We start from the raw sequence: 13284 nt of genomic DNA, 5'->3' as shown, positions 1-13284 counted from the left end.
TAATACTGAATGTCAACTGTAACCAAAAAAAGAATAATGTTCACACACATGTGGGTTTGTCATGGGACATACTGCAAGAATATTTCTAATATATTTCAACTATAACATTCAGATAAAGTAATTACAATGATTCTTCTGTATGAGGGTGAGAGTACCAGAAGTATTAAGTTTATAGATCAAGCAGCAATATTAGAAATACAATAATGCTAACAGATAAAGTCTACCAAACTTACTATGTGGAATCCTTTTATATTAATGTTACCATTTATTTCCCACAATGAGCTAATAAGGGGAGTTACTATTAATTTTTTTTAATAAATGAAGAAATACAGTTCATAAAAGATAAATAACTTGCTAACAAAACCATAACCAGGATTTGACTCTAGCTGGTTTAACTTCAACATATTTGCTAGTACTAGTAAACAGTGGACTCTACTTCTCAATATTATAGTGACAACAGTTGGATTGTTCTAACCCTGTACATGACCAAGCCTAAGAATTCTTATGTTCAATTAGTATTAAGTTGAATGAGTAACAGAGAATTGAAGAATAATGGCTGAAGTAAGTTAGAGTCTTATTTTCCTCTTATGTCAAAGTGTGACTATAAGCAGTTCAAGATTGGTATGGCAGCTTTGATTTATGAAGTCTTTCAGGACCCAAGATCCTTCCATCCTAATACTTCATTGTGTATGACCTCCACCCTTAAGCCATCATGTCTTCATTCAAACCAGCAGGAAGGATGAAGGGACAAAGAAAAAAATATAATGAAGACTGTATCAAAAAAAAGTGGCCACCCAGAATTTCCCCTTATAATAATTTTCCCCTCTCTTAGTCAAGTGACCACATTTATCTGCAAATAAGATTTGGAAATATTGCTTTTATTCTCAATATTCCTAATGAGGAAGTTTTATTAAAATTGAGTTAGAGGAGACTAAGTAGTGGGAGATAAGTAGCAGTTTCTTACACAATTAGAAAATGTAAAAATAGGTGACAGTAATATAGAAATGAATAAAATGTATATGTATTCTATATAACATCAAATAATTAACAAAAATAAATGTAAAAACTCACCTCCACTCCCACACTCAACTCCAATACATAACATAAAATTTGAGTTAGCACAGAAAAAAATACCTTATTGTATTAATAAAGAACTGTTTTCCATTGCAATCATGCTATCTTTTTATAATATACTAAGTTACTGACTCACTTAGATTATTCAAATATGTGTATTAATTTAAGGCTGTTCATGAAGCTGCCTTCTGTTTCCCATAGCTCTATTGCCTCAAGTATTGAATACTCAAATACTCTAATTTTTTTCCTGTGTCTACCAAAGTTTGTTCACAGATATTCTTGGCTTAATAGTAGGGGTTCTCTGAGTAATAAATAGTCAAAATGGATTATTAATTGGGTTAGTACCAAAGACTTTGACCATAGTTGAGCTGCAGCAAATGCTGTACCTCTCTGGAAACAAGGCACAGAGTGGCTCGAGTTATTCTACTATCACAGTATTTTTGAAATGGGCCAAAATTACACAAGAAATGGGGATCCTTGAAGCAGCTCAATGATTTATCACCATACAACATATAATTGAATAAAAACTGATATATATTATCTCACTGTGTTCTATGCTACACATTTATCTGACTACAAAGCAGCTTTCTGAATTCAACCAAATGAGTGTCTACAAACAGATTTGCTACATGTGTTCTGTGTCTTGGTAGAAGCAGAAACAGAAACAGAGGACAAGTCAAATGGGTAATGGGAAAAACAACTGGGAATGTGGTTCTATATAGAGTCCAGTAGGTATTGTTTTGAGTGAGCATCCAAGTCACAAATGGGTTTTTTAATTAGTATGCACTTTTTCATTACATGTTTTTTACTCTTTTTGTTGAAAATTAATTTACCATATACCATATTGGTTTATTTCTGGGCTCTCAATTCTGTTCCATTGATCTTAGTGTTTGTTTTTTCTGCCAATACTGTATTGTTTTGAATATCTTAGCTCTGTAGTATAATTTGAAGTCAGGTAGTGTGACATCTCTGGCTTTGTTCTTTTTTCTCAAGATAATTTGGCTATTCTTTGTCTTTTTTGGTTCTATACAAATCTGATGATTTTTTTTTCTATTTCTTTAAAAAAATGTCATTGATATTTGACCCAGTGATCTTACTTCTAGTAATATATCCTAAGAAACTTGAAACACCAATCAGAAATAATATATGCACCCCTATATTCGTAGCAATTTAGCTAAGATCTTGAAATGGCCCAAGTATCCATCAGTAGATGAGAGGATAAAAAAAAACTGTGGTACATTTACACCATGGAATACCATGCAGCAGTTGAAAAGAAAGATCTCTTACCATTTGAAACAGCATGGAGGAATCTGGAGAGTATTACGCTAAGCAAAATTAGCCAGTCAGTGAAAGACAAGTTTCACATAATCTCACTTATATGTGGAATCTAATGAACAAAATAGATCCAGAGACATACAAGCAAGGAATAGGCTGATGAATCTCAGAGGGAAGGCGGGGGTAGGTGGGTGTAGAGGAAGAGATTAACCAAAAAACTTATATGCATATATGAACAACCCATGAACACATAAAATATTGTAGTGAAGGCCTGGGGTTGGGGGAGGGGACAGGCTAGAAGGGGTCAATGGGGCAAAAAGGGTATATGTGTATTACTTTCAACAATAAAGATACATTTTTTAAAAGGGGGGCTCAAGTTGGAAAAAATGTCATTTGGATTTTTATGAGGATTGCATTAAATCTGTATATTACAATGAAGAAAAGAAAGCCTCTTTAATAAATGGTGCTGAAAACATAAGTACTAAAGTTATGGACCTTGGTATTAGAGAGGATTTTAAGAATTTGACCCGAGAGACAAGGAAAGTAAAGGCAAAAATAAATGAGTGGGATTATATATCTAACTAAAAATTTCTGCATAGCAAAAGAAATAGCCAATAAAACATAAAAGCAATTAAGCAAATGAAAGAATACATTTGAAAACAACATATCTGACAAGGTGTTAATATACCAAATATATAAAGAACTTATACAACTCAATGCCAAACAATCAATCCAATTTAAAAAATTCCAGAGGACCTGAAGAGACACTTCTCCAAATAAGATATACAAATGGCCAATAGATATAAGAAAATATGCTCAACTTCACTAGATATTAAGAAATGCAAATCAAAACTACAATGATATACCACCTCACATCTGTTAGAATGGCTATTATCAACAAGACAAGTAACAACAAGTGTTGGAGAAATTGTAGAGAAAAAAGAACTCCCATTCACTGCTGGTAGGAATGTAAACTAATATAGCCACTATGCAAAACAGTATGGAGGCACCTCAAACAATTAAGAATAGAATTACCATATTATCCAGTGACCCCTCTTCTGAGTATGTGTAGGAAATAGGCCTCTGTGATCCATCTCCAGCATAGTCAGCTTTGAATGGAAATGGTTACTGAGTTTCCTCAGGGCAAACAGAATGTAGGGAGGAGGGAAGAGGATATAGGAACATAGAACTGTGGAAGTGAGCTAGCATCCCTGTGGAAACCCCTGAGGAGCCTGCCTCAACTAGAGGGGGAGGTGGAGACAACTAGAAAAGGCCTCAGCCCATTTTTTTAAATGGCCCAATGAGAGACAATAAGACCTAAGTGATATATAAGGAGACAGGTGACCCATAGTACTCAGTCAATGAGGAACTATAGAAGGGATGAATAAATAGGCAGTGATCACTATTCCATGTGTGCCTGTACAACCAACCGGATGGACATCCACTCTCGAAAACATATTAGAAGTCTTGCTTTCACCATACTTCTGCCTCTAAGTCCATTATTTGAATTTGGACAGGTGAACATTTCTCACAGTATGTACCTGAAAACTTTGAAAACATTTATTTACAAAGGTATACACACCTCTGTGTTCGTTGTGCCTTTATTCACAGTGGCCAAGACATGGAAAAAAACAAAGTGTTCTTGGATAGATGATTGGATAAAGAAGATGTGGTACATATATACAAAGAAATACTACTCAGCCATAAGATAAGATTTGCAACAACATGAATGGACCTTGAGAATATCATGCTAAGCAAAATAAGTCAGACGTAAAAAAACTGAAAACCATATGATTTCACTCATATGTGGGGTATAAAATTGAAAGCAATAAATGAACAATCAAGAAAAACAAACAAACAAAAACTTTTACATAGACAACAGTATGGTGGTTACCAGAAGGAAGGGGTAGAACTAGTAAAGTTTTTAAGAGCTTCAAATATACAGTGATAGAATAAGATTTGACTTTGTTTAGTGGGCACACAATGTAATATGCAGATGATGTATCATAGAATGGTACACTTGAAACCTATGTAATCTTATTAACTAATTCACACCAGTAAATTTATTTAAATAGATAAGATAAATTAGTATATATAAAGTTGAAAGAGGACCAGAAATCATAAGTCCATGGAGTAAAGGTGAGTTTGAAATGAGAAATGTTGACTGTGTATAAATCCAAAGGGCAAGACCCCAGGTTCTTGTGAATTCTTTTCAATGGCTTACTTGATGACTTTATGACTTATCTGGCCAGTTGCTTTCAACATTTGGAGTAGACAGCAAAAAAGATACATGCAACATGATCATAAAACACAAACAAACTCATATTAGACTAAGAAAATAGTATTTTATTAGCTAGAAATTCATGCAATACTCAAGGAATGTTTAATTTGAGATTTCAGTCACCAGTAATGTGGCAATTAATTGCTGGACCATCTATGCATTGTAATGATTGATATGTAGCAGAAAATCCACCCCAGGCTCAAAAATATTACTTTTACTGATGACTGAAATTCTAGGTTCTGGTTTTAAAATACATGTTTATGATAATAAAAACAATCAGTTTTTAACTGAGAGAAAATTAATTTCTAAGGCTGGTTTAGATTGAAATAACTTGAGGCTAATGAGTCTCTGGGAGAAAGAGACTCATAAAGAGAATGGGCAAATTGTATAGAAAAGAAGGCAGAAATGGCAAAGATCAATTAAAATCTTTTATAATTTTGATCACTGGTATTAGGTATCACTGTACAATCAAATCAGCTGTTTGAAGCCACTGTTACAGAAATAGATTAATGATTATTTTCTAATTCATATATAAATACAGCCCTCTAAGAGAAAGAATGCCCCCTTTGTTTAAATTTTTATATAAATTCTACCCAAGTGTATGCCAGTTCTCTTAGTCACATTTTTCTACATGCAGAGTATAAACTACAACTTTGAACTTGTCTATGAAGTACAAAGTTAGCTGACGATTTAACAATTATACAGACCCCTTGATTAATGAAGACAGCTAATATGGATAATTTAGAGAAATCACTTTAAAAGGATTATTTAGTTCAATAGAGATAACTGTGAAATTTCACAATATCCACTTCATTATGCGTGGTATTGATTAATCCTAACCTGTCATGGCCATTTTGTCATGGTGATTTCAATAGATAGTTAAATCCTCAAATAGTGCTCTGAAACTAACTATGGAAAGCACATACCAAAGCTATATCAGAACATTCATTCAACTAATTTTGTTTGTGCTTCATTAATCATTAAGGAATTGGCTTGTATTTGAGTTTTTATGTTTATAAAGGTACTGAATATTTTGTGCTTTTCTACTTGTGAAAAGAAGCATTTTTGTGCAGTACAAAAATCACTGGACCTAAAGCAAAGAGATATTGCTTTTGCCTCAGCCCTGATATTAATAAATTATATAACTTCTGACCAGCCCCTCAACCTGTTTGAATCTTCACTTATTTTACTTATCCTGCTTAGTTACCTTATAAGAATACTAGGGGCCCAGTGCATGAAATTCGTGCACTGGGTGGGGGGGCCTCAGCCCAGCCTGCCCTCTCTCACAGACTGGGAGCCCTCAGGGGATATCCTACTGACAGCTTAGGCCCACTCTCCATGGGGAGTGGGCCTAAGCTGCAGTCTGGCCTCCCTCTGCGGGAGGCTACCCGGCTGATCAGGGGAAGGCGCCAGCCCCATCACCCCGCTGCTGCAGCCACTGCCAACCACCGCAGACGCCAAGGTGTTTTCATCAACATGGACTCCAGTCCCTTCACCATGAAAAAATGACAACTTTCTTTAGGCATTTTCAAGATGTGTCTTTCATAGGATGTGACATTTCTTTCTCTTTTTTTTTTTTCATCCTCACCTGAGGATATGTTTCCATTGATTTTTAGAGTGTGGAAGAGGGAGAGACAGAGAAACATAAGTGTGAGAGGGACACTTTGATTGGTTGCCTCCTGCATGAGCCCTGACCTGGGCCCTGGCCAGGGAGGAGCCTGAAACCTAGGTACATGCCCTTGATCAGAATTGAACCCGGACCCTGTGGTCAGCAGGCTGAGGCTCTATCCACTGAGCCAAACCGGCTAGGGCAGGATATAACATTTCTTAGCCCTCCAGCAGTGGACCTTCGTTTTCTTCTCCAGGAATGTTGTGGAAAAACCCTAGATCACCTTCTTGGATTCTTATTACCCAAGTTACCAAGAACACTGCAAGTGGAGGTGTGCAGGGAGCTTAGCCAATGAGTGGTCAGAAAAGGTGTTTATGCTCAAACTGGTTTGGCTCAGTGGATAGAGCATCGGCCTGCAGACTGAAGGGTGCCAGGTTTGATTCCTGTTAAGGGCATGTACCTTGGTTGGGGGCACATTCCCAGAGGGGAGTATGCAGGAGGCAGCTGATTGATGTTTCTCTCTCATTGATGTTTCTGACAGTCTATCCCTCTCCCCTCTTCTGTGTAAAAAAATCAATAAAATATTTAAAAAAAGAAAAAAGAAAAGAAAAGGTGTTTCCTCTGTAGCCCATGTGCAGAGGATCCCCTGCGTTGTGACCACTGGGCTAGAAGCGTGTCCCCAGGTGCCAGGGGCATGCCCCCAAGCCGGGTGGTCACACGTTAGCTGTGTCCGAGGGCTGGGGGGCGTGGATCCCATGGACACAGAGCACGGCAGCCACCAGGGGCACACTCCCAAGCCAGGCAGCCGCATGTTCACTGTTTCTGCCTAGCTGGGGGGCGTGGACCCGAGCCTCTTGTTACAGGCTCAAGGGGCCGCGGTGCAGGAACTTCCGCCATGTCACCATGGTGACGTGGCACAATCAGCTGCAGCCACGGGGCAGGAACTTCCGCCCCACCCCAAGGCTTCTTGCGTTTGGCATCCCTGGCTGCTTGTCCTGGGCCCCAGCACACTTGGCGCCCCCCTGGCCGCTCATCCCATGGTGACTTTGCTCAAGCGTCCATGGGGCGAAAATTCCTGCCCTGCCCTGTGGCCGCTTGTGCTTGGCGCCCCCGGCCGCTCATCCCAGGACCTGGGCCGCTTGGCGCCAGCGCCTTAAGGCCACTCCTGGCCGGGGGCATTCTGGCTGCTCAGGGCCTACACATGGGCCTACAGGCTTGGAGCAGCCTGGGTATGCAAATTAACCTGCCATCTTTGTCTGGTTAATTTTCATACTCACTCCTGATTGGCTGGTGAGCATAGCAGAGGTACTGTCAATTTACATGTTTCTGTTTTATTATATAGGATTGTAGCTACCCAATGTGGCTATATATAAAAAAATCATTTAGAAAAGTGGAATGTGATGCTGAGCATGAGATTCTCATTTTTTCCAGAAGTATATTGATACAACCTATTATGTGAAAAAAGTGCACAGGCAAATACACATACAAGCAAGTTCTGTATGGATACTCATAAGTAGAAAAACTTCAAAAGTAAATTTTATATCTAAGGTGAGTCTAGCTTGGTTCAATTTTTATTATAGTTGGCATACAATATAATATTAGCTCCAGGTGTACAACATAGTGATTCAACATTTATAGATTTTAAAATGTAATTACTACTCTAAATTTACCTCAATATTATTGACTATATCCTCCTTTAACTTCGTGTTTGGAAGGCACAGTAAGTTTCATAATTTCACTACTAGGTTTCCTCCTTGAATATGAGTGTTTTTTATAACAGTTTAGTAATAATCAATGGCTCAATTGAAGATTAGTCAATTCCATCCATGAACATTAATGGCTATAATAAAAATATGTAGTTCAGTTATTTCAGTCACTTTCATAATTAAATTGATGATACCTAATTATTTTTTAATTTATCTTTATTGTTGAAAGTATTACAGATGTCCCAATTTTTTCAATTGACCCCCATTCACCATGCACCTTCCCACCCCAAGCCTTTACCACACTATTGTCCTTGCCCATGCACTATGCATATCCTATACTGTATAATAAAGAGGTAATATGCAAATTGACCCTCACACCCTCACAAGATGGCTGCTTATGACCAGGCTGGCAGGAGGGTTAGTGAGGGATGACCAAATGACTGAACAAGCAGGCTGCTTGGGGTGACCAGGACAGCAGGGGTGTGAGTGAGGGGTGACCCAACGACTGAACAGAGGCTGTGTGGGGCAACCAGGCTGGCGGTGGGGGGCGTGAGAGGTGACCAGGCCAGCAGGGGGGGGGCAGTTGGGGGAAACCAGGCTGGCAGGGGGGCAGTAAGAGGCAACCAGGCTGGGGGGCGTCAGTTAGGGGTGACCAGGTTGGTGGGGGGGTGCAGTTGAGGGTGACCAGGCTGGCAGGGGGGGAAAGTTGGAGGCAATTAGGCTGGCTGGAGGGGCAGTGAGGGGTGACCAGGCCAGTGGGGGGTGCACCTGGGAGCAATTAAGCCAGATGGGGGGGCAGTGAAGGGTGACTAGGCCAGCAGGGGGGCAGTTGGAGGTGACCAGGCCGGCAGGGGGTCACTGAGGGGTGACCAGGCATGCAGGCAGGTGAGCAATTAGAAGCCAGTGGTCCAGGATTGTGAGAGGGATGCCCAGCTGCCAGTTTAGGCCTGATCCTTGGGATTGGGCCTAAACCGGCAGTTGGACTTCCCCCAAAGGGTCCCAGATTGGAGAGGGTGCAGGTGGGCTTAGGGAAGTAGTTCTCAACCTTTCTAATGCCACGGCCCTTTAATACAGTTCCTCATGTTGTGGTGACCCCCAACCATAAAATTATTTTTGTTGCTACTTCATAACTGTAATTTTGCTACTGTTATGAATCATAATGTAAATACCTGTGTTTTCCGATGGTCTTAGGCAACCCTGCTAGCAGTTCTCAACCTGTGGATTGTGACCCACAGGTTGAGAAATGCTGCTGTAGAGCCTAAGACCATTGGAAAACACAGATATTTACATTATGATTCATTAACAGTAGCAAAATTAGTTATGAAGTAGCAACAAAAATAATTTTATGGTTGGGGGTCACCACAACATGAGGAACTGTATAAAAGGGTCGCGGCATTAGAAAGGTTGAGAACCACTGGCTTAGGGGATCCCCCTCCCCTGTGCACAAATTTCATGCACCTGACCTCTAGTCTATATATATAAAAGCCTAATATGTAAATTGTCCCCTCGGGAGTTCTACCGGGAGACAGGGAGTTTGATCCCTCACTATGATGTGTGCTGACCACCAGGGGGTGGTACAGAATGAAGGAAGGCCCCAGCCAGCAGCCAGAAGGCCCCAATTGGCTCTGATCACTGGCCAGGCCTAGGGACACTACCCATGCAATAATTTCATGCACCAGGCGTCTAGTATGTATATAAGTTCCCCAGTTAATCTCTCCTCTCAACCCCCCCCCCCCCGCACACAAACACACAAAAGCCTTCCTTCTGAAATTCATCAGTCTGTTCCATGCTTCTATGACTCTGTTCTGTGCTTCTATTTTTCTCATCAGTTTATTTTATTCATTTATATCCACATATGAGTGAGATCATGTGATACTTGTGTTTCTCTGACTGGCTTATTTTGCTTAGCATGATGCACTCCAGATCCCTCAATGCTGTCTCAAATAGTAAGATCCTTCTTTTTTACTGCTACATAGCATTTTACTGCAATTGTACCACAGCTTTTTTATTCACTCATCTACTGATGGGCACTTGGGTTCTCTCCAGATCTTAGCTATTGTAAATTGTGCCACTAGGAACATAGGGATGCCTGTATTCTTTGTTATTGGTGTTTCAGGATTCTTGGGATCACTGGGTAAAATGGCAGTTCCATTTTTAATTTTTTGACTAAAGTCTACATGTGTTACACAGTGGCTGCACCAGTCTGCATTCTCACTAGCAGTGTACTAGGGTTCCTATTTCTCCACATCCTCGCCAGCACTTGTCATTTGTTGGTGACAACCATTCTGATAGGTGTGAGGTGATATCTCATTGTCATCTTCATTTGCATCTCTCAGATGAATAGTGACTGAGCATTTTTTCATATGTCGATTGGCCTTCTCTATGTGCATTTTTTAAATTGGATTGTCTTCCTATTGTTAAGTTGAATGAGTTCTATACTAGTATATATTTTGGAAATTAACCCCTTATCAGATATATAATAGGAAAATATGTTCTCTATGCAGTGGGATCTCTTTTCATTTTGTTGATGCTTTTTTTTTGCTATGCAGAAGGTTTTTATTTTTATGTAGTCACATTTGTTTATTCTCTGCTTAGTTTCCTTTGCCCTAGGAGATGTATTAGTAAACATATTGCTACGAGAGATTCTGAGATTTTGCTGCCTATGGCTTTTTCTAAGATTTTTATGATTTCACAGCTTACTGTATATTTAAGTACTAGAGGCCCAGTGCACAAAATTTGTGCACAGAGGGTGTGTCCCTCAGCCCAGCCTGCACCCTCTCCAATCTGGGACCCCTTGAGGGATGTCTGATTGCCCATTTAGGCCCGATTCTTTTAGGATCAGGCCTAAATGGGCAGTCGGACATCCTCTCACAATCCAGGACTACTGGCTCCCAACTGCTCGCCTGCCTGCCTTCCTGATTGCCCCTAACTGCTTCTGCCTGCCAGCCTGATCACCCCTAACCACTCCCCTGCTAGCCTGATTGATGCCTAACTACTCCCCTGCCAGCCCGATTGCCCATATCTGCCCTCCCCTGCTGGCCATCTTGTGGCAGCCATCTTGTGTCCACATGGGGGCAGCCATCTTGTGTGTTGGAGTGACAGTCAATTTGCATATTACTCTTTTATTAGATAGGATAGAGGCCTGGTGCATTGGTGGGGGCTGGCTGGTTTGTCCTGAAGGGTGTCCCAGATCATGGTGGGGGTTCCTTTGGGGCATGGGGTGGCCTGGGCAAGGGGCCTGTGGTGGTTTGCAGGCCGGCCACACCCCCCGGTGACTCAAGCATAGGCTGGAAGCAGGTATCTGGGATTTATTTTTCTTCTATAATTGAAACTTTGTAGCCTTGAGCAGAAGCCAGGGCAGGCCAGGGTGGGTGGGAAGCTTGGCTTCCTCCATCACTGGGGGCAACCCAAGCCTCTGGCTGGCTCCAGCTCCATGGCCGCCGCCATCTTGGTTGGGTTAATTTGCATACTTGCTCCTGATTGTCTGGTGGGCGTGGCTTGTGGGTGTAGTGGAGGTACAATCAATTTGCATGTTTCTCTTTTATTAGATAGGATTTTATCCATTTTGAGTTTATTCTTGTGTGTGGTGTAAGGTGCTGGTCTACTTTAATATTTTTGCATGTACCTGTCCAATTTTCCCAACATCGTTTTTTGAAGAGACTTACTCCATTTTATCTTTTTGCCTACTTTATCAAAAAGTATTTGAGCATAATGGTGTGGTTCAATTTCTGGGTTCTCTATTAGATTTCATTGATCTATTTGTCTGTTCTTGTGCCAGGCTGTTTTGTGTACAGTGACTCTGTAGTATATCTTGATATCTGGTATTGTGGTTCCTCCAACTTTGTTTTTCTTTCTCAAGATTGCTGCAACTATTTGGGGTCTTTTTGTCTTCCATATAAATTTTTGGAGTTTTTGTTCTGGATGTGTGAAATATGCCATTGGTATTTTAATAGGGACTGAATTGAATCTATAGATTGTTTTGGGTAGTATAGACATTTTAATGATGTTAATTCCTTTTTTATTTAAGTTCTGTTCTTCCAATCAATGAACATGGTATATGTTTCTGTTTGTATCTTCCTCTATTTCTTTTTTCAATGTCCTATAGTTTTCCAAGTACAGATCTTTTACCTTCTTGGTTAAGTTTATTCCTAAATATCTTAATTTTTTAGTTATGATGCTAATTGGGATTGTTTTTTGTTTTTGTTTTAGTTTTTATTTCTGAAATTTCATTATTGGTATATAAAAATGCAATTGATTTATGGTGTTAATTTTGTATTCTGTTACATTGCTGAAATCATTTATTAAAACTAGTAGTTTTTTAGTGAAGTCTTTAGGGTCTTATATGTACAATATCATGTTACCAGCAAATATTGACAGTCTTACTGCCTCTTCTGCAATTTGGATGCATTTCATTTTCTCTTCTTGTCTGATAGTTGTGATTAGGCTTCTAGTACTATGTTGATTAAGAGTGGTGAAAGTGGACACCTCTATCTTTTCCCTTTTCTCAGGGGAAATGGTTTTAGTTTTTGCCCATTGAGTTTGATGTTGGCTGTGGGGTTGTCATATACAGTATGGCCTTTATTATGCTGAGGCATGATCCCACTTTCCCCACTTTGCTGAGAGTTTTTAATAAAAATCAGTATTGGATTTTTTCTAATGCTTTTTCTGTATTTACTGATATTATCATGTGATTTTTGTATTCTGATTTGTTTATGTGAATATGTACAAGCCTTGCATCCCTGGAATAAATCCCACTTGGTCATGGTGTATGATCTTTTTATTATATTGCTGCATTTGATTTTCTAATATTTTTTGAGGTTTTTAGCATCTATATTAATCATGGATGTTGGCCTGTAATTCTCTTTCTTTGTAGTGTCTTTATCTGGTTTTGGAATTAAGCTAATGCTAAGCCTCATAAAAAGAGTTTGCAAGTGTTCCTCTTGGATTTTTTGGAATAGTTTGAGGCAGATAGGTGTTAGTTCTTCTTTGAATGTTTGTTAAAAGTCCCCTCTGAACCAGGGCTTCTGTTTCCTGGGAGCTTTTTTTTAATTATAATTACTGCTTCAATTCCACCAATAGTTATTGGCCTATTCAGGTTTTCTGATTCTTCCTCATTGAGTTTTGTAAAATTGTATTTTTCTAGGAATATATCCATTTCATCCAGGTTGTCCAGTTTGTTGGAATAAAGTTGTTCATATTATTTTTTATGATGCTTTGTATTTCTTTGGGGTCAGTTGTTATGATACCTGATTCTTAAAGCATACCTTATATGTCACCTCTCTGCTCAAAACCCTTTAATAAACTTTACAGATTAAAATATATTGCTAAGATTTTTCACC

Source organism: Eptesicus fuscus, chromosome 1, assembly GCF_027574615.1.
Source record: "Eptesicus fuscus isolate TK198812 chromosome 1, DD_ASM_mEF_20220401, whole genome shotgun sequence".
Lineage (NCBI taxonomy): Eukaryota > Metazoa > Chordata > Mammalia > Chiroptera > Vespertilionidae > Eptesicus > Eptesicus fuscus.
The sequence above is the reverse complement of the archived record's forward strand: the minus strand, read 5'-3'. Positions refer to the sequence as shown.